Source organism: Pinus tabuliformis, chromosome 6 (genome assembly GCF_031772625.1).
Source record: "Pinus tabuliformis cultivar Carrire ecotype Pingquan chromosome 6, CPIR1, whole genome shotgun sequence".
Classification (NCBI taxonomy): Eukaryota; Viridiplantae; Streptophyta; class Pinopsida; order Pinales; family Pinaceae; genus Pinus; species Pinus tabuliformis.
Genome location: NC_142292.1, coordinates 252,076,735 through 252,082,734, shown reverse-complemented (window position 1 = coordinate 252,082,734; position 6,000 = coordinate 252,076,735).

Below are 6,000 nucleotides of genomic sequence, written 5' to 3'. Positions count from 1 at the left end.
TTTTGATTGCAATAACAAATTCACTCCAGACAGAGATGGTCTTACCATGCTTCCTCATATCAGCTTGGGTTCTGCCTTCCCACCAAACCAAGGCAATGCCCCCTAGGCGAAGGCTTGCCAGCTGAATCTTGATCTTGACTGAGTCTATATTTTGTACTCTGCAATACAATCAATTTGTCTAATCCAATTGTCCAACTTTTCAGCATTTAGCTCTCCATCATATATAGGCAAATCAAATTTAACATCTAACTTAATCAAATATGCCTTCTTATTATGCACAGGGCTACTAGGAGGTGTAGGGAAGCTTTCTTCTTTCCACTTTCCTTTGGAGTGGTCATGGGAATGAGATTCATCTTCTTCTTTATCTTGCTTAGAGCCTGATGAATCTTCACCCTTATGCTTTCTAAAGTCCCTATACATTTCTTCTACCATGGACTTTATAGCTAGGAAACTTTCTATGAATTGAGAGTCTAGACCTATAGAACCTTCTTCTGACATTGTCTTTCGAGAATAGACTCTCCCAATTTCAGGATTAGTTTCCACCAACTCTCCTTCTCCTAATTTGAGCTTTGATCTAGTGAGCATTCACAGCTAAACCAACACAAGCTTGTCCAACCTTACAGCCTAGAGCTCTGATACCACTTGATCTGATAATCACCCTATGAGTGACCTCAGTTGAAGATTTATTAAAAAAAAGGTATTACAGAACCATGTGCTGGTGTGTGTGTTCTGTATTATTGAAACAACAGATCGATCAGATTGTCAATACACAGAAAATAAATGGAAAGACAACAGAGAAATACAATAAGCAACACGAAGACACAAACACTTTTTAATAAGGAGTTCACCCTATTCTCCAGGGCTACGTCTCATGTCCAGCTTCAGTGGTGGCCTTGTTTTATTGTGTCTTTCAGCAGAGAAATTACAATGCATGGACTCAATATGAGTTCTCCTAAAGCAGATTTTGCTTGGCAAGGTGATTTTTGGATTCCCCAAGCCACTTGGAGTACACAGACTCTTGTTCTTCCTACCAGCTCTGTGACCCTCGGTCTACAGTGGAAAGAGCCATCTTTGATGCTCAATCCGGAAAGATTCCTCTATGGGAAGGCTTGATTCTTCAAGCTCTCTGGTGCTCGATGCTGCCTGTGGTCATCTCGGCCCTCTGTCTCCTATGCTTGGCTTTACTGCTCTCTGTGCTCAGTCCTCCTCTCAGGGTTCACTGTTCACTGTCTCTCTTGGTCGCTCAAACTCTTCGCTCTAAATCTCTTTTCTTAATTCCATTCGGCTGTCTTTGTTCATGGCTTTAGCCATTCGACCTCCACACCTATTCGATTCCTCTCCTGCCTACGTCGATTCGCCTACCGCCTGTGTGCTTGGATTCCCCTATTCAGCATCAGCATGAACGCTCGAGAAGTAGCCACGTGTCCTCACTGGAACAGCGCCAGCCTATTCGTCGATTCGTTTCTTTCTCCACCGTGGCAGTCAAGGGATTCCAAATCCCCTTAAATCATGGCTTAATTCCCTGTCAATTCCGCTCTGTCTATCGGACGCAATCTCAGTCGTCCGATCTGGGCTCCTCCAGATCCAACATTGTACACACGTCGAGCGCAGTTGACTTGCTCAACCGATAATGCGCAATCGCGGTGGTTTTTCTCTCACCTCCGCTACCATGCATCGATCGTTGAGTGTGATCGCTCTGTTTTCTCCAAAACTGCTTACCGTTCAAGGGTGCCCCGATCAAACCGCCGGTTTCCAAGTTGTGGGTCCCACCTTCATATGATGGCGCTTTTATTTTTTCTGCCCATGGTCCTCTAGCTCCCAACATGACCGAGTGCTTAAGGCTCTACCATTTCAACCTTGTTCGCCCAACGATGCACGATTAGCGCTAGGCGCTAATCGCGCATCGAAAATCAGCTCCTTTTCCCCTTTCGGGGCTCCCAGGGGCTACATCGACCTCCTGCGCAGTCTCCATGGGCCTCAGTCAGCGCACTTTGACCGAGGTCCTCGTCGTTCCACACCTGCTGCCATGGCCACTGGTTCAGGGTGTTTTCGATTGTTGTTTTGGAAAATTCAAGGATTTGTTTCATCCCAATACAATCATGGTTCTATGATAGTCGTTTATGGATCCGATTTGGATCAAATGTTGGCTATAGTAAAAAGAAAAATGAATATACATATTTGGTCAATTTAACTAAAGGAATTATAAAATATTGATAATCCCACTCTTAATGTTCTCCCTCCATTTTTAATGTTATTACAACTCAGTATTAGGGTTGAGTTTAAGGTTTTGGTTGTAATGGTACTAGTTGTTAAGCCTACTATTGCTTCAAGCAAGTTTTTTAAAAGAATAAGTCCACGATTGGTAGCACCACTTTTCATTCAATGGTTGATTTTAAGGTTTTTCCTTTTTTTCAAATTAAGAACAATACAGGTCTTTAACTTAGGCCATGGTTAAAAAATATTGTAAGTTTAAACATGGAAAAAAGTTGTAGGTTGATTTTGGTGTTTTTGACACAAAAAAAAGAGCTTTAAGAGTTAGAGTTCTCATTTTGAGGTACATAGTTCTTGGCAAGTCGATAACTATGTTAAATGTAGGAAGAAAATTCTCCCTTGTAGGGTGATTTCTCACATAAAAATCATCCTTAATTAAAATATCATGTGTTCTAAAACTCGTGGTTGAATCTATTGTGTAAGGTAGACTACAAGTTGGTTATGTGATAGGAATCTGTTATCCAATAAAACAAGCTTGTATAACATTCCTTTAGTTTTCGAACCTTCAAAATTTCTAGTGGATCATTTTCTAATAACAACCCAAAAGGGGAATTCAACAAAGTGACACCTGAGGTATACTCATGAAAGCCTTTTGCCAATACTTTGTTGTTTGACTAGATCAACCAAGTTGTAAGATTTCTACTTTTTTGAGTATCACATCATAATTGTAAGGTAAAACTTGACTCAATGAAAGAGTCAAAGTTACTCAATATACTATGGCAATTTTGGGCACATGGTTTTAGTTTCCCATGGTTTTGTGCCTGTGGAATGCATGTAATGAATCCTTTAAAAGGATTTGGAAAACTTCATTGTAATGGGCTAGGGGAGGTGAGCGATAAAGGCTCACCAGTTAGCTTGGCAGAGATTTGGCCAATGACACTAAAATATTTTTTTAGCTAGTTTTTCTTCGAAATAGAGCTTTCCAGGATAAAACATTGTGTTTATGTGTTGTGATTTTTTGCTAGTTGTTTTAATGTTTCTCTCAGTAAAATTTAATTTTCTCTCTACTAATTTTAACATGGTACTAGAGCCCAAGGTTTATTTATGGTTTGGATACTTGAATTTGATGGATATGTCAGAGCCAAGTGTTGGCTTCAAAGATAATTCATTTTTTCCAATGGTTTATTTGGCCTTGTGAGTGTGAGAGATGAAGATGAGTATGGAAATAAGAAGAAAGTGAATTCATTGGAATAACTGAAGGAAAGCATATTCTTAAGCATTGATAATGTAGAGCATGTGGACTCTTGATCAAGTTTGTTGTGTGGCTTGCATTGTTGTGTGCCATGTTGAAGGGAATGTAGTCCAAGTTGCACAAGGAGGAGGCTTAGGTGATGAGAATGAAGCACATGAACATGCAACTGGAGGAGAAAATTAGAGGTCAGTGTGCACATGTTCACAGGGAGAACAAGCACGAAAGCTGGATTTGGAGAGGAGATAACTGAGTGAGAGGATGGACATAGCAACAATGAAAAAAATATATTATTGTTTTATAATGGAGTTAATTTTTTTATTAAATTTTAATAGGGATAATGTTGTAATACCTAGTAAGGCATGTTGAATGACACCTTGGATATAAACATTTATAAGTTAGGACATGGAGGTGAGAGCGTTGGCTCACTTGGATGATTTGGCCATATTTTGTCGAGGGAAACCCCAAGTCAATTTTTAAGGGGATATTGTTAGGTAAAAATTGACTTGGTGACAAAGTTAAAGTTACCTGATCTACAATGGTGATTTTGGGCACATGGTCTTGGTTTCCCATGGTTTTGTTCTTGTGGAATGCATGTAATTAATTATTTAAAAGGATTTGGAAAAATTCACTGTAATGGGCCAGGGGAGGTAAGGAGTGAAGGCTCACTTGGTCAGCTTGGTTGGGTTTTGGCCAAGGACACTAATAGAATTTTGTTAGCTAGTTTTTCTCCAGATTGGAGTTTTCCAAGATAAAACATTATGTTTATGTTTTGTGATTTTTTTTAGTTGTTTTAATGTTTCTCTCAGTAAATTTATTTCTCTCTCCAATGATTTTAACAATAATTCAAGCATGACTCTTTGCATCTAGCTTCTTTCTTTTATCATCTGCAATATTAACCCATGTTATGCATCCATAAGTTCTAAGAAGTCCAATTGAATATTTTATCTTGCTTAATTTCTTAGAAGAGTCATATCACATAGAACTTTGGTATAAATCATGTTTAGAAGGTAATTAGAGGAATATAAATATTTTTCCAAAAACTAAGCTGGAATTCCTTTGGCTCAAAGAAAACATCATGACATTTCAAACAATACCCAATTCCTCATAGCCTCGAGGTTTAGCTCAATTGTTTGAGTCCCCATTGTTAAAGCACCTTTGCTATTGAGAGGTCATGAGTTCAATTCTCTCGACACTCTCGAGGTTAGGCTATGGGGTTGATCTAGCATGAAGTGATCCCTACGAGTAGATTTTCCTGGTACAAATATTTTGTGGGCATGGTAGTCATCGATCTCTAGGGTTCGTGAACCACATAGAAAAAAAAATTCCCAAATCCTCCTTTCAATAATATGATTTTCTTGAGGTTTGTTAGGTACATATCTTTCTTAAGGCATGCCATTTGTGACAAGTAGCTCTCAAAGGAGTTGCTCACATATTCTTCTCCATCAACATATATTAAACATGTGATAGCTCAATTGTAGTTTCTTTCAACCAATGCCATAAATTCCCTGAGGTTTTCAACAACACAATCCTTATTCATTGAGACATATACCCAACTATACTTGAAAAAATAATGAATTAAGGTTAAAACATATGTTGCACCTATTAGCATGGTTTTTTAATGGTATATAGGTCACTATGGATAAGTTCTAGTGAAGCCTTTTTTGTCCATGTTTTCCTTGTTTCAAATATAACATGATGATGTTTTACAAGCACACACTCTTCACATACACCATCAGGAGGAACAACCCTAGTTAGTAGAGTAACCATCTTAATATTCAGCATTAGTTCATAGTCCAAAATTCACATGTCTAAGTACTTCATGATAAGTACTAGTTTGGTCACTAGTCTTGGACATGATTGTTGTTGGTGCTAAAATATTATTGGAATAATAACAAAAATTATTCAACTTGTTTTGAGGGTCAATAATACCCTAAAAAACAACAAATTTATTGTTCATATCCTTCATAACAAACCAACTAGGCTAGAATTCAACTTTCTTTCTTGTGTGGGATAGACTTTGGTACATACAATAAACTAAAACTCAAACTTGGTGCATGATCCACAACACTGATTACATAATTTTGACACTCAATTTTACAAAACCGGTAAATGTAAACTCATAATCATCTAACATACAGATTTATTCTTTTGTGGCCTTAAAAGGAAAATAGAGAAGTGTCCTTAACCATGTGATGGATACAACCACAATTGACTATCCATTCACTTTCAAGAGTGTGAACATGGAATGCTTGGAAAATACTGACAAATAATGTATAATTATCCCACTTGATCTCTGAAGTTAATGTTGCAATTCAATCTATCATCCAATGGACATGTCTCCTTCAAGCTTCTTAACTTTATCAACAAGATTATCAATCTTCTCGCAACAATCCTTCTCCATGTTAGACTATGAGTCCCTAAACAATCACAAAGTTCGAGACCACTTAGACATGAGTTGTAAATTTCATCCTTGATGAGGTGTTGTCATACTCCTCTGATGAGTAATCTGTGACATATAGATCTAGAATAGTCCAACT